Source organism: Gossypium hirsutum, chromosome A06 (assembly GCF_007990345.1).
Source record: "Gossypium hirsutum isolate 1008001.06 chromosome A06, Gossypium_hirsutum_v2.1, whole genome shotgun sequence".
Lineage (NCBI taxonomy): Eukaryota > Viridiplantae > Streptophyta > Magnoliopsida > Malvales > Malvaceae > Gossypium > Gossypium hirsutum.
Window position 1 is genome coordinate 25,042,342 of NC_053429.1, and position 26,550 is coordinate 25,068,891.

The 26,550-nt window shown below is 38.2% G+C and overlaps 1 non-coding gene across 1 annotated transcript; it reads right to left on the minus strand.

The window, feature by feature from the left end:
• Window positions 1–10,026: 10,026 nt before the first annotated feature.
• Window positions 10,027–10,133, minus strand: LOC121231568 (small nucleolar RNA R71). Its single transcript, XR_005929626.1, has one exon. It is a non-coding gene; the product is annotated as a small nucleolar RNA R71 (small nucleolar RNA).
• Window positions 10,134–26,550: the final 16,417 nt, after the last annotated feature.

Consider the following 26,550-nt stretch of genomic DNA (forward strand, 5'->3'; position numbering starts at 1 on the left):
AGGACTACCGTAATGTTTTGGGTCTAGCTATACATGCCATTTTATGTGATTACTTGATAGTGTGGTGATTTCCGACAATTGTAAATGTGTTTATTTATAGTAATGGATCCCGATCGTGACCGAGAGGTAGCTGATGATCTTGAGAGTGTAGCGCCTGCTCCCGCACAAGGGACAGTGCCGGCAAACTCTCAACCTAATGCTAGTAATCAGAATGATGAAGCTAGACAAGCATTCTATAGCGTGATGAATGATTGGTTTAACCAATACATTCGAACTAATATGGCTGTTTCACAACCTCCATTCCCGAACAAATACTACCCCCGCACCTACAATACCGCCGGTAACGGACCAAATAAGGTCACATAAGCCCCAGTTGACAGAATCCGAAAACATGGGGCTACTGAATTTAAGGCTATGGATAGCGATGATACCGAGCAAGCTAAATTTTGGCTGGACAACACTATCCGGGTACTCGATGAGCTATCTTGTACACCCGATGAATGCCTAAAGTGTGCTATCTCCTTGCTACGTGATTCTGCCTACTATTGGTGGAGTACTCTGACTTCTATTGTGCCCCGAGAGCAAGTAACTTGGGAGTTTTTCCAAACTGAGTTTCGGAAAAGTATATCAGTCAGAGATTTGTTGATCAAAACGGAAGGAATTTCTTGAGCTTAAGCAAGGCTCCATGTCGGTTACTGATTACGAGCGAAATTTGTTAGACTTAGCAATACGCTCGGGAATGTGTTTCGTCCGAAGCTGTTATGTGTAAACGCTTCGAGGATGGGCTGAATGAAGATATAAAATGTTCGTTGGCGTTCTTGAAATACAAGAGTTCGTGGTACTTGTTGAACGAGCTTGTAAAGCCGAAGAGCTTAGAAAAGAAAGCAAAGAGTTGATGAGGGAACTGGAGAGTTTCGTAAAACATCCTCGGGGAGGTCTCTTCAACAGACATCGAAGAGATTTCGAGATGATGCGGGCCAGTTTAGAGGCACTTCGGGCCTTTTTGGACGAGATCGTGATCGACCCCCTATGGGTACACGAGGCACTTCGGTCGCCAGTGTTGGGAATGAACGTCGAGACAGGACGAAATGCCGATATTGCGGTAAATGGCATTCGGGGAGTTGTAGATTTCCTGACCGCTCCTGTTACAAATGCGGATCAGTGGACCACTTCATTAAAGATTGCCCGAGGTTGTCGGGACAGAATGCAAATCAGAGTGGGAGACCGGGTGCTACCACTGCTCGAGGTAGACCATCTGGAAATATGGGCAATGCTGGTGGTGGTCAGAGAGGATCTAGAGATGATATAACCAGATCCGAAGCCCGTGCGCCTGCTAGAGCTTATGCTATACGTGCCCGCGAGGATGCTTCTTCGCCTGATGTTATTACCGGTACATTCACCCTCTTTGATACTAATGTAATTGCTTTGATTGACCCCGGTTCTACTCATTCTTACATATGTGAAACCTTAGCATCCAGTAAGACTTTACCTATTGAGTCTACTGAGTTCGTAATTCGGGTGTCAAATCCCTTGGGTCGTTACGTGCTTGTCGACAAAGTGTGTAAGAAATGTCCCCTGGAAATTCGAGGTTCCTGTTTTCCAGCGGACTTGATGCTTTTGCCGTTTGATGAATTTGATGTTATCCTTGGGTTGGATTGGTTGACCGCGCATGATGCGATTGTGAATTGCAAGAGCAAGACTATTGATTTGAGGTGCGCAAATAACGAAGTAGTCCGAATTGAGTCTGCAGACTTGGAGGGGATGCCAGCTGTAATATCAGCAATGTTGGCACAGAAATATGTAAGAAAAGGGTGCGAAGCATACCTTGCATATGTGCTTGATGACAAAGAATTAGAAAAGAAACCCGAATCTGTGCCGGTGGTTTGTGAATACCCGGATGTTTTTCCGGAAGAATTACCGGGTTTACCACCTGTTCGGGAGGTAGAGTTTGGTATTGAGCTTGTACCTGGGACTACGCCGATTTCGATAGCTCCGTATCGTATGGCACCAACTGAGTTAAAGGAGTTGAAAGCTCAGTTGCAAGAACTGACGGATAGAGGTTTCGCTCGACCAAGTTTCTCACCTTGGGGTGCACCAGTATTGTTCGTGAAAAAGAAGGACGGAACCATGAGGTTGTGCATTGACTATCGTCAGCTGAATAAAGTGACGATAAAGAACAAATATCCGTTGCCGTGCATCGATGATTTGTTCGACCAACTGAAGGGAGCCTCAGTGTTCTCAAAAATAGATTTGAGATCGGGCTATTATCAGTTGCGAATTCGAGATCCAGATATTCCCAAAACTGCCTTCAGAACGAGATATGGTCACTACGAATTCTTAGTGATGCCGTTTGGGCTCACTAATGCCCCTGCGGTATTTATGGATTTGATGAATCGGATCTTCAGACCGTATTTGGATCAGTTCGTAGTTGTGTTCATTGATGACATTTTGGTCTATTCAAGAGATGAGACTGAACATGCTGGGCATCTGAGGCTAGTGCTGCAAATTTTGCGGGATAAGCAGTTATATGCTAAGTTCAGTAAGTGTGAGTTCTGGTTAAGAGAGGTTAGCTTCTTGGGTCATGTGGTATCCGCGTCGGGTATTCGAGTTGACCCGAACAAAATTTCAGCCATACTTGACTGGAAACCTCCGAGAAATATTACTGAAGTTCGGAGCTTTTTGGGGCTCGCCGGTTATTACCGACGATTTGTGAAAGGTTTCTCGATGATAGCCACACCAATGACGAAGCTACTTCAAAAGGATGTTAAGTTCGAGTGGACGGAGAAATGTCAGAAAAGTTTCAACCAACTGAAAACTCATTTGACTGAAGCTCCAATTTTGGTGCAACCCGAATCAGGTAAAGAGTTTGTCATTTATAGTGACGCATCCCTACTTGGGTTGGGTTGTGTATTGATGCAAGAAGGTCGAGTCGTGGCCTATGCGTCGAGACAATTGAAGCCACACGAGAGGAATTATCCGACCCATGATCTCGAACTAGCTGCCATCGTGTTTTGCTTTAAAAATATGGCGACATTATCTGTTTGGTGAGAAGTGCCATGTATTTTCGGATCACAAAAGTCTCAAATATTTGATGACTCAACGAGACTTGAATCTGCGACAAAGACGTTGGCTTGAGTTGTTGAAAGATTACGAGCTTGTCATTGATTACCACCCGGGAAAGGCTAACGTGGTTGCGGACGCCTTAAGCCGGAAGTCATTGTTTGCTTTACGAGCGATGAACGTGCATTTGTCTGTTCTACCAGACAGTGTGTTAGTAGCTGAATTAAAAGCTAAACCATTATTGACTCACCAAATTCGTGAAGCTCAGAAAGTCGATGATGAATTGGTTGCAAAACGGGCTAAGTGTTTTCCGAACGAGGAATCGGAGTTTCAAATTGATGATGATGATTGTTTGAGGATCAGAAATCATTTGTGTGTTCCAAGGAATTCGGAACTCATTTCGATGATTCTGAACGAAGCCCATTGTAGCCGAATGTCAATTCACCCGGGGAGTACGAAAATGTACAACGATTTGAAACGTCAATTTTGGTGGCATGGTATGAAACGGGACATCTCCGACTTTGTTTCGAGATGTTTAATATGTCAACAAGTGAAAGCGGAACATCAAGTGCTTTCAGGATTACTCCAGCCGATCATGATACCCGAGTGGAAATGGGATCGAGTCACAATGGACTTTGTGTCCGGACTGCCCTTGTCAGCAAGTAAGAGGGTTGCGATATGGGTTATTGTTGATAGACTGACTAAGTCGGCTCATTTCATCCCCGTATGTACGGATTTTTCATTGGATAAACTAGCTGAATTGTACGTTTATCAAATTGTGAGATTACACGGGGTACCTGTTTCTATCGTGTCGGATAGAGATCCGAGATTCACCTCACGATTTTGGAAGAAATTGCAAGAAGCTCTGGGTACTAAGCTGCATTTTAGCACTGCTTTTCACCCCCAAACCGATGGTCAATCCGAGCGGATAATTCAGATACTTGAGGATATGTTGAGATGTTGCATCCTCGAGTTCAGTAGTTCATGGGAACGGTATTTACCTTTGATTGAATTCGCTTACAACAATAGTTTTCAATCAAGTATTAAGATGGCACCTTATGAGGCTTTGTACGGTCGTAAATGCCGTACACCATTGTTTTGGACCGAGCTCGGTGAAAGCAAAATTTTCGGAGTTGATTTGATTAGAGATGCTGAACAGAAAGTAAAGGTAATCCGTGAAAGTCTGAAGGTATCCACGGATCGTCAGAAATCGTACGCAGATTTGAAACGAAAAGACATCGAGTATCAGGTGGGAGACAAAGTGTTCCTTAAGGTTTCACCTTGGAAAAAGATACTCAGGTTCGGCCGTAAGGGCAAGTTGAGCCCAAGATTCATTGGGCCGTACGAAATCTCCGAACGAGTTGGTCCGGTTGCGTATAGATTGATTTTGCCCCCGGAGCTTGAAAAGATTCATGACGTCTTTCATGTTTCGATGCTTCGACGCTATCGATCTGATCCATCGCACATAATTAGCCCATCGGAGGTTGAAATTCAAGTCGACATGAGCTATGAAGAAGAACCGATGCGTATCCTAGCTCGTGAAGTGAAGGAGTTGCGAAACAAAAGAGTTCCGCTAGTAAAGGTGTTATGGCTCAAACTCGGGATCGAGGAAGCTACTTGGGAGACCGAGAGCTCGATGAAAGAACGATACCCAAACCTATTTACCGGTAAGATTTTCGGGGACAAAAATTTCTTAAGTGGGGGAGAGTTGTGACAGCCCAAAGTTGACCCTAGTCGGGAAGTGGTTTCGGGACCGCTAAACCGAGTCACCGAAATGTTTGAATGTGATACTTATTGTGTAGAATATGTAATTATGAATGTGTGAGAATTTCAAGCTTCAATTTGGTTGATTTCATGTGAATTTAGTCAATAGGACTTATGTGAGAAAATTCTAAAATGTGATAGGTCAATGTGTGAGGACCTACTAGTGCATGTGGACAAAGGGGGGACTTGCATGTCAAATTCCCCCCCCTAATGAGTAGTGGCCGGCCATGACAAGGAAGGATGGGCAAAACATGTCATGAAACATGTTTTGTTAGTGGAAGAATAAAATAAGGAGTATGGGTAATAAAGAAATGGAAAACAAAAGAAAAAAAAAATGTGTGTGTGGTGTTTGTCCCCCATTGCCGTGAGCTAAACAAGAGAAAGGGGGAATTTTGTTCATCCTTTTCTCATCTTCATGCTTGCCAAAAACTAGAAAGAAAAACAAAGAAAAATTTTCTCATCCTTTGGTTCATCCTTGGCCAAAAATTTTAAGGAGGAAAGAAGAAGAAAAGTGAAGAGATTCGGCCATGCATGTAGCTAGGCTAAGGTATGTTTGATGATGTTCCATGAGAGGCATGCATGTTTTAGTTGTTAGCTTGAGTTCTACCTAACCCATGGTCTAAATCTTGCTATGTGATGGAAATGGCACTTGACCATGGATGAATCATTCTTGGTTGATGTTTGATGTTGTGGTGATGAGGCATGAGGATGAGTTAAGATTCGGCCTAGGTGGAGGTTGTGTTAATGCCATTGCATGCAAAATATGAAGCTTGTTAATGATGCATGTGATGATGGCTTGATGATTCTTGAACCTCCTTTTTAGCATTTTTTGTTGTGTGAGCACATATGTGCATTGGTTGCTAAATGGAGAAGAATCGGCTAGCAAGATGTGTGCTAAGGCCGAATGTAACTTTGCATGTTAATGAGCAATGCATGTGTTAAATTGATGAAAAGGGGGAGGATGCTTTACTAGTGTGTACATGTGTGTATTAAGTGTTGAAATTGACCCCAAAAATGGACATGCATATTCGGTCAAGGGCAAGAAATTAGCTAATATGTGGTGTTGATGCATGATTTTTGCATGTATGAGACTTTAATGTCTAATGTATAAATATGGGCTAAGTGCCTTGTGTTCATCTTTTGATGCCTAAAATGATGAAATCAATTTATTTGTTTGATTAAGCTCAAGAGCAAAGGGGAAATAAAACCGATAAAGGGAAGGAAAAAGTGGTTGAATAGCTAGCGGAATCGTTCGACAACACCCGAGGTAAGTTCTTGAGTAAGAGAGCTTAAATTTCGATGTGATTAAATCATGCTCTATGTGTGGCTATTGAACCGAATGTGCAAGGACAATATGTGCCTTGTGTTTGAGTTTCGTAAACGAAAATGAAATATGAATGTGCTATGAATTATTGTTAGATGTGCATGATTAATTGAATGCTGTCCGGGCTAAGTCCCGAAGGCTTTGTGCTAAGTGAATATATCCGGATTAAGATCCGAAGGCCTTTGTGCGAGATACTAAATCCGGGTTAAGTCCCGAAGGCATTCGTGCGAGTTATTAAATCCGGGTTAAGTCCCGAAGGCATTCGTGCGAGTTATTAAATCCGGGTTAAGTCCCGAAGGCATTCGTGCGAGTTGTTAAATCCGGGTTATGTCCCGAAGGCATTGTGTGAGTTACTAAAACCGGGCTATGTCCCGAAGGCATTTGAACGAGGAGCTATATCCGGTTAAATCCCGAAGGTACGTGATTTGGTAATGAATGAGCTTGCTGTAAAATTCCAGCGAATACTCGAAAAACATCCCAATATGGGGATATGTTACGTATGTGTTGAATTTAATCGAGCCCTTACAAATAAATGTTCGCTCAGTTGATAAACGAGCTACCGGCCTTCGGCCAAGTTAGTTTATTGTGTATGTACATAAGGGTTGTTAATGTTGTGAAGCAAGTTTGATATCGGTAAATTGCGTATTATGAAATATTCCGTTTAGCTAAATGTGTGCTATTCTTTGTGCGTGCTGGAATTCCTTGCTCAAACTTACTAAGCATAAATTGCTTACCCGTTACATTGCTCCTCTGTTTTATAGATTTTTGGTTCTCCAGCTATCGGACTCGGGATCTTGAAGTCGAAGTCGCCCACACTATCAAAGGCTCTTTTGGGTACTATTTTGGTTGAATTTTGTTATGGCATGTATAGGACTACCCATTGTTGTCTTTCGAGTACTTTATGAAATGTATAAGTGTACAGCCATGCGAAGATGGCTTGTAGAAGTGGAGTATGGCATTAGACCATTCGTATTTATGAATGTATAGATGGTTTCATGATGTAACTATGTTGGAATGGAAGTGTTGAGCAAATGATCAGCCACTAGAATGGCTAAGTATGATCATATGTGGGCTTATGTATGACAAGGCCCTAGTTGGTCCATGAAACCCCAAATTAGGTAAGGTTCACTTTGAAAACAGAAGCTGATAGCAGCAGTGGTGTGGATTGGAAAAATCACAAGAATTCGTAGGAGTGGAATTAAATAGTGAATAAATTATGTAATCGAACCTTGATGAATCTACTTTCATATGGAAGTAACGAAACAATTATAGGAACAGTACAGATAGAGATATTCGGGTTCTTGTGGAACAGGGCCAGAACAGTTTCTGGATTCACTGTTCCGCCTTTGGAAATTCACTATAAATTGACCAGAGATAATTAGGGGTCATACCATATATGTATGGATTCCTCTCTGAGTCTAGTTTCCATAGAAACAAACAGCATCAGTATTGAAGCTCTGTGCAGAGAGATATCGCAGTCGTAATGGGAAAAGGTCAGTGTAGTCGACCCCTGTAACATGGGAGACTTTGACTAATAAACTGTACTAGTTGGCCCGACCAAAAATTCTAGAAAAAAATCCATAGGTGGGGACATGAGTCTAGTTTCAGGGAAAAATCACAAAACTGATTTTTGAGTTGTGAAACTCAAGATATGATTTTTGAAGCGACTAGTACTCAGACTGGGCAGTGTCTGGAAAAATTTTTCAAAGTTTGTTAACATCTCGTGTCCGACTCCGGTGTCGGTCTCGGGTTCGGGGTGTTACACCTAAAACAAGCCATTTCAAATCCTATTCTTGCACATCAAGACACACCATTCCTACATACATTCATATCACCAAAACACACTCAAAACATTACAAATCAACCATCCTACAAGTTCTAACCAATATGCTAATTGATAAACCATAATTTATACATATTTTTATCCCAAGCTTAACATAATTTTGGATGAATTATCCTTAGAATTGGTGAAGCCGATGCTCCTAATCCTTTAATTTCATGTTTTATACTTAGGAGAGCATAGGAGAGTAAAAAGAGCGAGAAACGGGCCAAAAATGGAGAAAATGAGTCAACATGGAAATCAACACGGCCTGGACTTCCTCACTTGGGTAGTTCACACACCCGTGTCCATTCAGCAGACTTGAACACGGTTTGTAGCAATCGCACATGGGCATGTCCCTGTCGAGCCCAAGTCTAGTCCTATTCGAAAAAGGCCAATCTTGAGGGTTTAGAAGCATTCTAAAGCCTATTTAAACACCCCAGGAGGTATCAAAAAAGACACACACGGAGTAGGCGGCAAGGAATTACTTGAAGAAAGCCGATTGATCCATCTCAGAAGTCGGATTCACCTTCAAGACTGAAGATTTCCCTTCAATTCCCTTCAAGAGTTCTTGGGTTTTCTTTATGTTTTGTTATCATTATTCTTTTGAGATGTTTTCTTTGATAAATATGAATTAAACTCCCTAAATACCTAAGGGGAATGAAACTTAAGATGGATCTTGTTATTATTATCTGAATTATATGATAAATATTTGACTTGTTCTTAATTATGAGTTCTTAATTCTTGCTTTAATATTCCAGGATATTGATTCAAGTATTGATGTGCTTATTCAGAGGAGCAAAAGTCCCTGTCTAAGAGTAGATCTAACATAATTAAGCGGAGTTGATTGCACGCCTAGAGATAGGTTGCATAATTTTACCGGATTAGGGTGAAACCTAATAAGGGAATCTATAGATCGAGTTAATGCAACACTAGGAGTTTTAATTAGAAAGAGATTTCAATTAATCAACCTAGGGTTAGATATTGCTAGTTTCGAGGGAGATAATAATATAACTTAGGGATTTCTACGGATCAATTCAAGTGAATAAATCGTCTGATTCAGAGTCAATAAAAAGTGAAGTCTAGGTGGATTTTTCCCTTAGGTATTTTCCAAATCGTTCAGTTTTCCCAAAAGTTATTTCGCCAAGTTACTTTCTATGCATTATTAGTTTAGTAATTAGTTTAGATAAAACAAACCCCTTTATTTTTAGGCTAGAAAATAAAAAAAAGTTAATACAAGTACTTTTAGTTCCTTTGGGTTCGACATCCCCGTCTTGCCATAAGCTATACTACTGTTCGATAAGGTCCGCTTGCCTTTGTCATGATAATAGTTAGTTTTCAAGAACGAACATTCATAAATTATAAAACTTATCACGATTCACATCTCATCAAGTTTTTGGCGCCGTTTCCGGGGAACTAAGATATTAGGAACACTTAATTTTTATTACTTTAGCCATTTATTTTATTGCAATTTAAACTTTATTTTGATTTTTTTTACTAAATTTTATTTTTCCTTCTGGTAGGTTTTTATAGTTTATGACTAGAAGAAACCCATCAGGACCATTACTTTTTGATAGTGAGATTGAACACACAGCTCACAAAAACCGAAGAGAAATAAGGCGAAGCTTAAGATACATAGCGGAAGGGCAAGAGGATGATATTCACACCACAGTAAATCAGAATCCTGCTCCACGCACTATGTATGATTATACTAAACCTATTTTAACAGGAACTGAATCGAGTATAATTAGGCCTGTTGTTGCTGCAAATAATTTTGAACTGAAACCTAACACAATTCAAATGATTCAATAGTTTGTTCAGTTTGATGGTTTGCAGGACGAGGACCCAAACGCTCATTTGGCGAATTTCTTAGAATTATGTGACACTTTTAAGATCAATGGCGTTTCTGATGATGCCATTCGCCTTCAGTTGTTTCCCTTTTCATTGAGGAACAAAGCTAAACAGTGGTTGAACTCGTTACCACGAGGGTCAATCACTACTTGGGAAAAAATGACCGAAAATTTTTTACTTAAAATATTTTCTGCTGGCTAAAATGGCTAAGTTGAGGAATGATATCTCTTCTTTTGTGTAGATGGATCTAGAAACACTCTATGATGCATGAGAGAGATACAAGGATCTATTGAGAATGTGCCCTCACTATGGGTTACCACTATGGTTTCAGGTTCAAACGTTTTACAACGGCATGAACCCATCAATAAGACAACTTATTGACGTAGCTGCTGGTGGGAATATCAATAACAAAACACCTGAACTGGCTTACAAATTTATTGAAGAGATGTCACTGAATAACTATCAGTGGCAAGTCATGAGAACAAAGTCGACAAAAGAAGCCGGTGTTTTCAACCTCAACGTGGTTACTATGCTATCTAACCAGGTAGAACTTTTAAATAAAAAGATTGACGGTTTATATGGTTCTACTCAGGTACATCCAGTGATGAGGTGCGACTCAAATAGAGGAGGAGCGCATACAGAATATCAACCTTTCAATCCTAGCACCGAGGAGGATCAAGTTCAATATATGGGTAATAATAATTCTAGATCTCAAAATAACCTATATAGTAACACATATAATGCAGGTTGGAGGAACCATCCCAACTTCTCGTGGGGTGGTCAAGGGAATCAAAGGCCACAACATCCTCCGGGTTTTCAACAACCACCTTACCAACAGGAAAAGAAGCCGAACCTTGAGGAGATGCTAACAAAGTTTATCTCAGTGTTAGAAACTCACTTTCAGAACAACGAAACAGCACTTAAGAATCAACAAGCATCGATCCAAGGGCTCGAAACTCAGATAGGACAGCTTGCCAAACTAATTTCTGAACGACCATAAGGTAGCTTGCCAAGTAATACTGAATCTAACCCAAGGGAACAACTCAATGCGATTACCACTCAAGGCGAGGAAGGATTAGTTGAACCAGAACCAGAACCAAGGCAAGGAATGGTGGTAAGTAAAGGTAAAGGTGAGTTAGTCCATAGTGAGCAACAACCGGTAAGTAAAGAGTACAAACCACAAGTGTCATACCCCAATACGACAAGGAAAGACCGCATAGATGAACAATTTGGTAAATTCCTTAAACTATTAAAGAAATTGCATATTAATTTACCATTTATCGAAGCTCTTTCGCAGATGCCAAACGTAGTTAAATTTTTAAAGGAGCTTTTAGCAAATAATCGGAAGTTGGATGAGGTGTCGCATGTGGAGATGAATGTAGTTTGCTTAGCCATTCTGCAGAAAAAGCTGGCAAACAAATTGAAAGATCCAGGGAGTTTTACGATTCCTTGTTTAATTGGTAGCTTAGACGTTAGTAATGCTTTGGCTGATTTAGGGGCCAGTATTAGTGTCATGCCCTACAAAATGTTTAAACAACTAGGTCTTGGAAAACCCAAACAAGCTAGGATGAGCATTTAGTTAGTAGATAAAAGAATTGGATTTCCTAGGGGCATTATTGAAGATGTACTCGTTAAAATTGACAAATTTATATTCCCAATCGATTTTTTTTTCTAGACATAGAAGAGGATAATGACGTGCTTTTAATTTTAGGAAGGCCCTTTTTAGCAACTACTAGAACTATAATTGATGTTGGTATAGGTGAACTCACACTTCGTATGGGTGATGAAACAATCACTCTTCAAGCTAGAAATTCTTCTAATACTGATCATGTGGTGCAACCTTTTTTGCAGGAAATATGTTCGAAAAGCATACATGAGCCTTGTTCAAATAACAACAAAGAACCCATCTATAAAGAACGAAAGCTACAAATCGAGGAACTAGATGAATGGCAGACACAGAAACCGAGAACACTCGATAGACCAAAACCACGCCATGACGAGCTCAATGTTTCACCAAATCAACTTAAGGTTGGGGACAAAGTACTACTAGATGCAGCAGACCCTCATATTGCCACTTCTAAACCTAATGGAGCAATCCCTCTTACAGTACTTAGCATTTTTCCATACGGTATAGTCGAGGTAATTCATCCCAAATTTAGAACTTTTAAGGTAAATAGTACTCGTCTAAAACCTTATTTTGAGTTTGATAGCAGGAATGAGGAGTGTAAACTCCTGGCACCACCGTGACCATGCAACAGAGAAGTAAGTCGAGCTTAGACTATAAATAAGCACTTCTCGAGAGGCAACCCGAGCACGAACAATGTTAACTTCTTTTAATTTTAGTTTTTAACATCTAATTCACTAATTGAGTCTTTGAACACAGATTGTCCAAATCTACACGGCTAGGCATATGGGTGTGCCTTAGGCCGTGCTCATAGCACGGGCAGAGACATGGCCGTGCAGTACAACCGTGTGAAAATAGAGCGAAAGTTTTCCCTAATACGGGATTCGATACGTAGCCATGGCTGTGCAACATGGTAGTGGATGAAACTGTCAAAACAACACGGGTGTGCCCGTGTCTAGAAGCCGTGGTTGAAACTAAAAAATTGACACGGGCGTGCGACACCCCCGTGCCCACCACCTGTGCTCGAGACTATGAAATTAACACGAGCGTGGGAAAAGCGAATGAAGCAGGACACGGCCATTCGACACGGCCGTGGGCTGAATTTCAAACGTTCGCAAACTTGAAAATCACGAAACACACAGGCTGAAATAAGGGCACACGAGTGTGCCCCACGGCCGTGTGCCCCAAAATCTATATAAACCCCTCACTATTCATTATCCCATTCCCCAAAAAACCTTGACCCTAGCCGTCGAAATCCCCTCTCCCACCACCGACCGGCCACTCCTTCCTCTTTCTCTTTCCATTTTTCTCCTCTCTTCCTCTCCTTCATCCCCCCTTCTCACCCTTGCACACCACACAACCTCATTACCCACGCCTGTGGCCAACCACATGACTGCTCCACCAAGCACTATTGCATTTGTCCCTTCTCTTCTCTCTATTATCTTATTATTTCTTGTTATTTCTTGTTTATTTGAATTTTTTGATGATAATCATGCTTATACTCTTTGTTTTTATTTAGAAACTTTCCATTTTAGTTGATGCATTATGATACATTCATCCTTGTGTTTCCATAAATTTCATGCCATATTCCATATTATCATTACCATATGTACTAAGTATTTCATTAGCACTATTCTTGTATTCTTAATGCTAATAATTAATTGCTATATCTATTAAAACTTTTTCATTTTCAGTAGATTTTCCCTGTAGTCAGTAACCCCTATGAAGTATTCTTGTTTAGTTTTAACATGCCTGCATGCTTTTACATGCTATTCTTGGGGATTATTCTTATAACTTCATCTTTTCATTGCAGATACCATGACGAACCCAAAAGGCAAGAAGACTGCCATCCTCGACTCAAAGAAGAGGAAAGGAGCAGCATCATCTTCGGGTCCTACCACTGAGATCAGACACCCATTCCTCCAATTTCCATCGGGACCATAGGAGGAGGAGGAACTTTTTTAGATACTCCGGGCCTGACCCCTAAGTGCGGGCCATTGCATTGATTGGATCGCCCTGGAGAAGATTCAACTCGTCGATGCAGTTTGGGCCCTTCTAACTACTGACCCGTGGGGGCTCTTCTTCGAGATCATCGAGCTGACATACCTCGAGCTCAGACTCGAACTCTGTTTGACCTTACACCTCCAACTAGTTATGACAGAGTTCGATGATCTTGGAATGGTCAGTTCCATCTCGACAGTTTAGTCTGCCAATTGAGCGTACCTGAGTTCAGCATCGCTTGGGGGCTATAGACGGAGGAATTCATGGACGATGATGATTTTGATACCCTTCATCGCCACATCCACTTGTCTCCCTCCAAGTGCTGGAGGGCCCTCATTCCTACTTCGGCCACCTATGACCCTAGTCGCTCCAAGGCATTGGCTCTCGCCCTATACCTGCAATACGTACATGCCATCCTAGCCCACACCCTGACAGGATGGAGAGAGAGTACTAGCGTCGTCAACACTAACGATGCCTATTTTTTATGGAGCATGGCGAATGGGCACGTGTTCTACCTTGCCTATTTCATCGCCCTCACCATTCACCATCAGACAGAGCGGTACAGGAAGGGAGTCATTTCCATTGCCCCTTATCTGACTCGCCTGGCGCGGTACTTCGGTCTCCTCAATACGGTGGCGCAAGCATCCTCCCTCACTCTCATTGGTTAAATGTCCCCACAGGGCATCTTGACTATGCTCCATATGAGGATGATCGAGCAACGACATGGATTCGATCCTCCTCAGTACTGCCTCATCCAGTCAGTCGTGCAGGAGGACCCAAAGGACATTACTGATGATGTCCCTGCACAGCACCAGGACCCACCATCTTAGCCACCGCCCATTTATCGCCCAGTTTATGCGGTTGCTTCACTCTCTGGTATCTCTGAACGCCTCACACGATTCGAGCAGCAATGTTTTCAGTGTTTTGATAACATTGATGTGACATTACATCAGACTTGTCAGCACCTTCATATCTCATCGCCACCCCCACCTCGCAGACCATCTTGCGATAAAGATTTTTAAAGACTTTTTATTTATTATTTCTATTTTTACTTTTATCTTTATTTATATCTTTAAAGTACTTTTTATTTTACTTCCATTTAATACTATTCCATTTTTAGGTTTTATAATTAATATTAGATAATTTATGTTTTTGGCTATTTCTTTACGAGTAATTATGCTTCTTTATATTTCCTAAAGGGTTAGTGATTTTATCGCAGTTATAAAGAGTTCCAAAGCTCACTATTACTTAGGAAATTGCAACTCCACTACAAAAGGTTCTCCACGTCTGCCATGTCCTGCTCAACCATGACCATAGCTACCATCAGATATAATATTGTTTTGGTGCAGGACTTATGGACTAACGAACCTCTACCACTACCGGAGTATCCTCCTCCACTCTCATCATTGCCTTGGCTGATTATTCACCATAACTCCAATTCAAGGAATTCATCCATAAATTCAGGATGTTTCACTTCTCTCCCTCATATCTATATTGTTTAGTAATACTATCTTTTTTCATTGAGGGCAATGTACATCTTAAGTGTGGGGGGGGGTTATTTATATCATTATCAGAAAAATCCTTGAATTTTATCTTATTCTCACGTGAATCATTCATATCACTATTAGAATGAATTTTGATTAATTTATGATTTTTATTGATATGTCTTGAATTAAAACATAGGCATTTATGCATTGACTGTTTAAACTTTAAAGGAATTAAGGAATTAAGCATGAAAAGTTTATTCCTGAGAATTAAAAATCTTGAGGTTGTTTCCCCAAGTTTAAGTATTATCTTGAGTTGAAATTCACATGTTAAACATCAAAAAGCCATAATTTTTGTGAAATCTTGAGCCTTTAGAGCATATATTATCTCTTTCATGCTCACTTTTATTGTTGCTTTGAGTGCGTCAATATCGAATTGTTATTCTAGAACTTGCTTGATTATGCATGTCAAGACCACACCATTGATTTGATATGTCGAAATGATAAAATATACTTAGGTTTAACCCACTCACTCCATAAAAGACTACCTTTATAATTAACCCTTAACGAACCCCCTAAGCCTAACAAGCCATTCATTGATTTACCCTTAATATTGACCCATAACCCATTATTGTTGAAATCCCCTCATTTGATCCCTATTTTTGTCGAGATTTGATTTGAATAAATTGCTTAGCTATGTTTTATTTTTGATAATTAGTAAAGTTCTATGTTATATTTGACTTGTTCTTAAAAAAATAAAAAAATACATATTAGTAGTAATTCTTTGTTTTTGAGCTTAAGTATTTAATTCCTTATTCTACGAAGAAAAGCTCAATTATAGGATCTTCTATTTAGGAATGTAATTTGTCAGTTGTAGTATTTTTTCTAGTTAGGTGATTTTTCAATTCAATCTCTATTCTAACCTTCTATTTTAGCTTATGACCACACCCCTAACCAAAGCCACCCTACAACCCTCTAAAGACCTTTTGATTGATGTATCATCTCAATATATAGTGGTGGAGATTTGATTTTCATGCAAGCCTATGGTAATAAATTTTCGTATTGACTGTTGAGTGCTAAATTTCTTGTCTTTAAACACCTCGAGTGATTTGAGTGAATCTTTAAGTGAGGATGTGAAACTCTGTGATATTTTGAATCAAAGGTGATTACTTAAATGAGGGGAGACACTTAGGTTTTCGTGATAAAACGCTTAAGTTGGAATGTTTGAAACTTTGATGTTCTTCGAGTTGAATTTTCAATGTATGATTACTTATGGTTTATTTTGAGATACTATTGATAAGAATTATAAGTTGAGAAGAATTTATTTTGATTGTGAGTTGAATATTTTGCTTGAGGACAAGCAAATGCTTAAGTGTGGGGGTATTTGATAAACTGTAACACCTTGAATTTTGGGCCTATAAGTAATGGGCCTTGAGTTTGGGATCGGTTAGAAAGTGGCTTAAATAAATTAAATGTGTTTAAATATTTTATAATTGCATGTTTAGTCTAATTGTTAAGTGATTTAGGAAGGGTTGGTAGTGTATAAAAAGTCCTGGGTTCGATCTAAGGCTTTAGCAAAATTTTGCATTTTTTTCTAAAGGACCCTGAGCATTAGGTGGAAGACTTATTAATAAGGCCTGGTAAAATCTGACTCAAGGAAATGCTTGGCCTAGTGGCAAAAGGCGTTGGTAGTAAGCAGGAAGTCCAGGGTTTGAGTCCTGGCCTTGGCAAAAATTTTTATTGCGTATATGATTAGTAGGGAAGCAAGCGTTTAGGCCTTAGAAATATGTTTGGTAGAAATTCGACACAAAGGATGCACTTGGCCCAGTGGTATGATGGCGTTAGGGGTAAGGAGAGGTGTTGGGTTCAAGTCGCAGCATGAGAAAAAGTTTTGGGTTTTTTTTAGACAACCTAGAGGTCGGCAGAAAGACTTTATAATTAATTGGGGAGGAAGAACGACACAAATAAGGTAGGTGCCGTAGTGGCAAGGGATGTATAGTGCAGCCAAAGAGATTAGGGGTTCAAATCTGAATGGTAGCAAATATTTTTAGGATAACCTCGTTGCGAGTTAATAGGCCTTAAAAATAGTTAGGGATGGAATATGGCACAAGAGTGCTTGCGGTGTAGTGGCGAGAAGCATGCTATGGATATGAGAGGTTGCAAGTTCGAATCCCAGGCCTGACAAAGTTTAAATTTTTATTCTTTAAGAAAACTAAGCCTTAGGCATATAAGCCTTATAGTTAATTATGACCGAATGATAGCACAAGATAGGATGTGGTGTAGTGGCCAACAGCCTGTTGGGAAGTTGGAGGGCTAGAGTTCGAGTAGTGGCATGCGCAAAAGGGAGTTTAATTTTGCTACTCAACGCAGGGAAGGATTGCTATTCAGTGGAAGCAATTTGAATGCAATTCAAATTGGAATTGTTGGCTAAAATCAAGGGGATTAGGATGAGGATTAAGTGTGGATATGATGATGAAAAGAATTGAAGAAATTGAAGGGATTTTAACTAGACGAGTTTAAGTTAATTGGGGAGTGTAGGTTTGTATTTTTATTTATTTATTATTTTTAGTATATATATGTGTGTCGTATGGGCAAGTAAGGGCATTTGTTGTTTTTGTGTGCTTCAGTCGCATATCATCTCCTCTTTTCTTTAAGCCAAACTCTTGATCTTTTCTTCCCTATTTTAATCAAATCAACCTCTTCCCTCTTAACTTAGCCGACTGTTTCTTTTTCATTTGAAAGTCGAGTCATACACTTTGGGGGTTTGATTTCTTATTGGCAAGTGATCTCGCAATCTGTAAGTGAATTAGATCTTCTTCGACTTTTGTTAAATATTTCTTAGTTCTTTCGTTTCTATACTTTTAAAAGCCGATTTTTCTTTATCCTTTCCAATACTTTTGTTAACTGATGGTTTCTCCATTTATTTCTCTTTTTCCCTCTTATTCAAGAGTGTGATCGCTGGCTAAGTATTAGTTGATGGAAAAAGGGGGTTCTAGCAGAGGGATTGGGATAAAGGCTCCCAAGTTTAAGCGACGTAAGGTGTCAGCTGTTTAGGACTTTCCGCCTGGATGCGGAAGGGGGACTACGTCAAATTTCGAGTTACATAGGCAGATCACAGCCGATCAATCTAGTCAAGGTTCGGGTGATTATGAATACTTAGTACTCCAGGTGATAAGGTGTGTACTTCTACCCTATGATAGCTTGACATAAACCCGAATGTGTGTACATACACTGCACACACACAAGTAGATCGGCAAATCCTGAAAAGCTGAAATGTCGAAAAGCCTAAAGTTTGGCTACGGTAGTCTTGCGAGTGCGCGAACACTCGTAAGGGGGAAACCGATAGGTTATCTGAGGCCCCATGGGCGATTCCATGGACTTGGGCTGTGAATTGGCCAACCGGTCCAGTATGGGCTAAATGGGCCCGATGGGCTGTTGGGCCTATAATAGGAAAAAATTAATAATTGATGCTATGTGATGGAAAATCGTATGTGAGCATGACTGTAAAAGTGATTGGGCCTAGTGGGCCATAAGCATGTATGTGGACTTGTTTTGGTTTGTAAGGGGTTTTGGGCCTAGTATATGATGACTGCATAAAACTTAATTAATTTATTGAGACCGTGGACAAGTCATTGGGTTATGGTGTGGCAATGGGTATATGCATGTCTAGGATTGGATATGGGTTGGGAATTATGGAAAGGAGGAAGTATATGAGGATCGCATGGTTACTTGACAACCATGGATCCACCGATGGCTATTAAGCCCAATATATGATTGGCAGCTTGCTGCAATGAAGGTAGTACCACAACCGGGCTACCATTGATGTGTATCAGTTGGGTGGGTCGATATTTATATCCCCACGTAATGTGTACGGGGGACGAATTTGGTGTGTAGTGGTTGGATTATTGGGGTGGGCTGCACAAAATTGCACGTATGATATTATTGTGATATTATTTCGATGTGGGCTTCGACCCAATTGAGGCTTACATGGGCTAAGGCCGAAAGGCCACCGTTATTGAATTGGGCTCAAGCCCAAAATGACTGATGATTGCTGTATACTCGTGGAGGGTTGTACACACTGAGTTTTCGAAACTCACCCCCTCTTTTTAAATTTTTCAGGTGATCCGCAGTAGGCGGTTCGACGGATGGAGGGACTCGGAGGTGGCCAACTAACATAAAAAGTTTAGACTTAGTCTTTATGTGATTTTTAATATTTTGATTTAAAATTATTTCTATTTGATTTGGGTTGTAACAAGGTCTTTCCTTTGGCTTATATTTCAAATTAGGATTACTATCATTTTTATGCTTTATATTTATTGAAGTAGAACGTTAAACCATAATTGTTTTTTTAAATATTACGTTTCCACAACTAAATTTTTAAATGGCAAGTTACATTTAAATTAAATGTTTTAAACAAAGCTTCCGCAATTGAAAAGAGATTTTACAAAGCAATTGAGTTGTATCATTTTAAAGAGGGGTTTTCAATGAAAACAAGGTTTTCGCTAAAACACTTCAATGTGACAGGCCAGATTCGGCCATAACGTCCGGGCCGGGTTTGGGGTGTTACATAAACCGTAATTTATACATATTTTTATCTCATGCTTAGCATAATTTTGGATGAATTATCCTTAGAATTGGTGAATTCGATGCTCCTAATCCTTTAATTTCATGTTTTATACTTAGGAGATCATAGGAGAGTAAAAAGAGCGAGAAACGGGCCAAAAACGGAGAAAATGGGTCAACATGGGAAATCAACACGGCCTGGACTTCCTCACACGGATAGTTCACACGCCCGTGTCCATTCAACAGACTCAAACACGGTTTGAAGCAATCGCACACGGCCGTGTCTCTATCGAGCCCAAGTCTAGTCCTATTAGGAAAAGGCCACTCTTGAGGGTTTAGAAGCATTCTAAAGCCTATATAAACACCCCAGGAGGTACCAAAAAAGACACACATGGAGTAGGAGGCAAGGAATTACTTGAAGAAAGTCGATTAGTCCATCTCAGAAGCAGGATTCACCTTCAAGATTGAAGATCTCCCTTCAATTCCCTTCAAGAGTTCTTGGGTTTTCTTTATGTTTTGTTATCATTATACTTTTGTGATGTTTTCTTTCATAAATATGAACTAAACCCCCTAAATACCTAAGGGGAATGAAACGTAAGATGGATCTTGTTATTATTATCTGAATTATATTATAAATATTTGACTTGTTCTTAATTATTAGTTCTTAATTCTTGCTTTAATATTCTAGGATATTGATTCAAGTATTGATGTGCTTATTTAGAGAAGCAAAAGTCCCTGTCTAAGAGTAGATCTAACATAATTAAGCGGAGTTGATTGCATGCCTAGAGATAGGGTGACATAATTTTGCCGGATTAGGGTGAAACCTAATTAGGGAATCTATAGATCGAGTTAATGCAACACTAGGGGTTTTAATTAGAAAGAGATTTCAATTAATCAACCTAGGGTTAGATGTTGTTAGTCTCGAGAGAGATTATAATATAACTTATGGATTTCTACGGATCAAGTCAAGTGAATAAATCGTCTGATTCAGAGTCAATAACAAGTGAAGTCCAAGTGGATTTTTCCCTTAGGTATTGTCCAAATCATTTAGTTTTCCCAAAAGTTATTTCCCCAATTTACTTTCTTTGTATTATTAGTTTAGTAATTAGTTTAGATAAAACAAACCCCTTTATTTTTAGGCTAGATAATAAAAATAAAGTTAATACTAGTACTTTTAGTTCTTATGGGTTCGACATCTCAGTCTTGCCATAAGCTATACTACTGTTCGATAAGGTGCGCTTGCCTTTGTCATGATAATAGTTAGTTTTCAAGAACAGACATTCATAAATTATAAAACTTATCATGATCCACATCACATCACTAATCAAAGGCATCACATTTGATACACCTAATCTAGTTCAATCCAACATCATAAGTTCATTCATTTAGCATACCTTAAACATACCAAATAACCATATCAAAAAAATATCACACAACCATTTTCTTCCTACTTTCAAAATGGCCATGCACAATTATTAAACATCTCATATATACACTTCATTTACAAGCCATCAATAAAAGATATAAAGCACAAATGAACTTGGCATCATTATAAAACAAACCAATTACCACAATCACACTTATGCCCTATTACATGCCATTTACAACCACTTGCCAAAATTAACCAAAAACTACCAATATGGTGATTGGATAGTTGATCATGCTTTGAGATGATTCCAACCGATCAAGTTTCTGATGATCTACAAAACAGACAAAGTAATTATGTAAGTAACCAGTGCTTAGTGAACTTGTATAAAAGGAAACTTAAACTTACCGAACATAAAATGATTAAACCATTCAAACATTGCTCACTAGACCATATCGGTATCTTTCTTTCCTATCCACAACACTTCACATAGTTAGTAGGTATATATAAGGACATACAAACCATTAAAACATGTAACATGTCATGATTAATATTTCAATACATAAACCATTCCTCACATTTTCAATTAACTCTCTTATCAATTCAAATGCACATATAACATATTCCAATTCATATTTTCGATGACATAGTTCATTGTATATTCTCACCTATTCAATTAAAACTTTAATCACCCGTTGAACTAATAATATAGCATTGGATAGTCGAAAAGCTCACACAAAGTGTGTCTTTTCAAGTAATTGTAACCTTTTCAATAATGCTCACATGAGTTGTGAAGTGGGTCTGCTTACACAAGTTGTGAGTCGGGATGATAGCTACATGATGCTGCTCATACGAGCTATGGAGAATTTACAACAAATACAAGACCTCAGCCATCTGTAGGACATCCAAGACTAGCACCCGAAACTGTATAATCCTGAATGTCATGTCATTTGAATCCTAAGAATTCTTAAGGTTCAAATGAGACATTTTTACATCTCAATCCTTTAAATTATCCCCTTTATAACATACCAATTATACATGACTATCACAAATATCCATCAAATGAATAAACATTATAAAACAATCCGAATCACTAATTAACATATATACTCAATAATGGTTAAACAAAATATAACATTAATAAATCATTTCATCCAAAATACCGAAATATCTAACAACTTTCAATCTAATCTATACATGATTTAGTATTTATCAAACTACATTCAAAACATTAATTAATGAATTTAAGTCCTTATACAAACTTACGTAAACAAAAACTGTTATAAAAATAGAGCCGACAATTAATCTGATATCTTAGCTTATCATCGATCTAACTTTGACTATCTTGTTTCTTGATCTATATATAATAAGTTTATTCAATTAAGCCAATTTCAACACTTATATAATCAAATTTACACAATTTAACCTTTCCATAAAAATTATAAAATTACCTCTAACTTTTTAGATTTTTTGCAATTTAGTCCCTATACCTGAAACTTGCAAATTTACCATTTTTAGTTAATAATCATGCTAGCCAAATTTTTTTAGGGCTTCTAATTAGTCCATAAGTATAATCATTTCACATAAACACCATTGGATTTTTCTATTTTCACAAATTAATCCTTTAACATTAAAATTACTAAAATTTACTTAACAAAATACTTCTATTTAGCTAACAACCTTAATATTCTATCAACTAAGTTCAAAACACTTCAATTTCATCAATGGCACAATTTAAAAAATTTAAAAGTTTTATGAATTAACCCCCGGGTTAGCTAGGTTAAGTTTATATGAACTCAAAATCATAAAATTCATGAACAACGGTGAAGAAATATATACCATGCATGTGAAAATCCATAACCGAAAGCTTTCTATGCCCCAGAATGGTGTTTCGGTTTTGTGTATAGTAAATGGAAAAGATGATGATTAGTTTAGCCTTTGTTTTGTTTTAATTTCTTAAGTATTTATCAATTTACATTTTTATCCTTTAATTTTAAATCAAATTTCACTTCCAAACATACTTAAATCGCCCACTTAAATATACACAGTATATTTGCCTTTTAAATCCATTATTATACCTTTCAATTGTCATTTAGTACCTTTAACTAATAGAAATCAATTTTTGTAGCTTTTACAATTTAGTCTTTTTACTAAATTAACTATCTAAACATTAAAATTTTTTAACCAAATTTTAATATGATCCTAATAATACTTTGTAAATATTTAATAAAATATTTACGGCTCAGTTTATAGAAATGAGGTCTCGATACCTCTTCATCTAAAACCACTAGACTTTTGGAACATACCACTTGAACCAACTTACTTTCAATTAAAAAAAATTATTAAATTAAAATTTAAACAATATTGTACTTGACTCATAAATATTAATTAATAATATTTATGAACTCTCTTGTTGGATTTGTGGTCCCAAAATCACTATTCCTGACAATATTGAAAACGGGTTGTTACAGTTCCTCAGCTTCCCAAATCCTCACTTGGTCTCGACTTATTACGTCTTTTTCTGCAACTTCATAGAGAAGCCACGTCAGCATCACTCCCCTCTCTTCCCGGGGGTTAAAGTACAAGCAATTGAAGGCTTGCGAACAAGATATGGGTAGAATCTGCATCCTAATGAAAATGTGCAATTCCAAAATAGGGAGTCACCTAATTAGAGGTTCCCAGCCCGAAAAATGGGCCTAAAATTTTGCTCAAGCCCGACCTAGATAAAAATGCTAAAACTCGGGCCTAGCCCGGCCCAGCCGTAATAATTTTTTATATTATTTTATATAATTTTTCAATATATATAATACATCAAAAATACTAAAAACATCAAAATAAATATTTCCTAACAAATTGAAAATAAATTTTAAAAAGTATGTAGACTTAAATAACACTAAGATAAATACAACTTAACAAGCAAATGCCTCTAAAATAATAACAAAATTAACAATAAAATAAACTTTATACAATATCCAAACAATAACAATAAAATAGGACCAACATAATAGTAAAATGGTAGCAAAATAGGAAGAAAACAACAAGAAAATAACATTAAAAAAAAACAAATTTTTTGTCTTTTAGTGAATTTGGGCTGGGCCGGCCCAGGCCAAAAATACCTTACCTGAAGCCTGCCCCATTTTTTAAATAGGCCTTTTTTTGTCCAAGCCTATTTTTTGGGCCTATATTTTTGCCCAAACCCTCCCACATTTCGGGCGAGCTTCTACACCTAATCCTTTGGAAAATGCCAAATCCGGCATCCTCGCGGACCTCCTTTCCCATCCTCCCTACTTAGTCCCTATTCAATCTCGACGCAAGGGTCCTCCTTGCCAGGTTTCAAACTCGCAGCTATGTTTTCCTGCTATTATGGCCCCACCAATACTAATCTCACCATTCTTCTTATTCCTATAAGGAGATTGACAGGAGGAACCCAACGACTTCTTTAATTTCTAGCATTAGCTCAATCATTCCTACTCCATTCGAAAGAGTCAGCCGAAAGAAGTGAAGGCACCATTGAGGCGACATTCCACTAAATGAAAAAAAATATTTCCCAATTTATCTTTTCTCTATCTTAATTTTCCTCTCCTCAGTGAATCAGGTTAATGTACACACTTATTACACATTATTTTAAAATGAAACTATTTTCCCTATTTATAAAATAAATTTACAATAAAGACAAAATTTCTAAATAAAGTTCACTATCACTACTCAACCCTAAAGGAACTACATAATTACAATATTCCCAAGGCGAAGTTCCTATAGGCGCCCCCTTGCTATGTGCATGGCTCTATTCAAACAAATACTCGATTCCACCAAATTTGGCTTGGTCCCTCCATAAATTCCTTATCTGTAATTCCTGCAATCACAAATTAAACCTTATAAGTTCAAACGAACTTAGTGAGTTGCTTCAGTACACAAAACATACCCCACCTTGCTGAGGATTTAGATAAATAGTAAATACAATAAACTCCCTGTTCCCTAGGAACATTTCTCTCAAGGATATTGATAGGAGGAACCCAACAACTTCTTCCATTTCTAGCATTAAGGCAATCATTCCTACTCCTTTCGAAGGAGTTAGTCGAAAGAACTGAAAACACCATTGAGGCGACATTCCACTAAATGAATTAAAATATATATTTCCCATTATATTTTTTCTCTATTGTAATTTTCCTCTCCTCAGTGAATCAGGTTAATGTACACACTTATTACACATTATTTTAAAATGACACTATTTTCCCTATTTATAAAATAAGCTTACAATAAAGAAAAAAATTCTAAATAAAGTTCGCTATCACTACTTCACCCTAAAGGAACTACGTAATTACAATATATTCGCTCCCAAGGTAAAGTTCCTATGGATGCCCCGTTCCTATGTGCATGACTCTATTCAAATAAATACTCGATTCCACCAAATTTGATTTGGTCCCTCCATGAGTTCCTTATCCGCAATTTTTGTAATCACAAGTCAAACCCTTGTAAGTTTAAACGAACTTAGTGAGTTGCTTCGGTACACAAAACATATCCTACCTTGCTAGGGATTTAGATAAATAATAAATACAATAAACTCCCTGTTCCCTAGGAACATTTCTTTGAAGGATATTGACAGGAGGAACCCAACAACTTTTTCTATTTCTAGCATTAACTCAATCATTCCTACCCCTTTTGAAGGAGTTAGTCGAAAGAAGTGAAACACCATTGAATAAAAATATTTATTTCCCATTGTATCTTTTCCCTATTGTAATTTTCCTCTCCTCAGTGAATCAAGTTAATGTACAAACTTATTACACATTATTTTAAAATCAAAATATTTTTCCTATTTATAAAATAAACTTACAATAGAGACAAAATCTGTAAATAAAGTTTTCTATCACTACTCCACCCTAAAGGAACTACGTAATTACAATATATTTGCCCTAAGGCGAAGTTCTTATGGCTGCCCCATTCCTATGTGCATGTCTCTATTCAAATAAATACTCAATTCCACCGATTTGGCTTGGTCCCTCCACAAATTCCTTATCCGCAATTCCTGCAATCACAAATCAATCCTCTGTAAGTTAAAATGAACTTAGTATGTTTCTTTGGTACAGAAAATATACCCCACACTATTGGGGATTTAGATAAATAATAAATACAACAAACTCCCTATTCCTTGGGAATATTTCTTTTAAGTCATTGTAGTGGAATTTTTCCTATTTTCGATCTTATCTACTAGCAGATAGATCATTGAGCAATTTCCTTTCGGTCATTCTATTGACCTTGAATCTTCCCTAGTAGTTCCTCTGAATGTGTCGCTAACCCTATGTACTCTATCCTTTCTTTCACTTGTTGTCCTTTTTCTATTCATCCTCAAAGTGGATTTCTTCTCATCATCATGCCCTATTAATGCAGCCCTCCAGCAACCTCCTAAAGACCATTGAGTATTTTTACTTTAGCCGTCATTCCCAATTTACATAGTTTATTGTGGACTTTTATTATTACCCTTGTTTCGCTGGGCTTGCTGCCATCCCATCCTTTGGGATGCCTAGAAAATTTCCCCCCACTCTGGCAGATTAAATCTTATTTATAGCAAATAGTGGTTGGATTACTTCTTGGTAATCCACGTTGGTCACATTACCTTACCCTTAAGCATAGTATACCCTCCTACTACGAACCATTATGGCCTTCAGTACTTAGCCAACTATCACTAAGTAACCATTT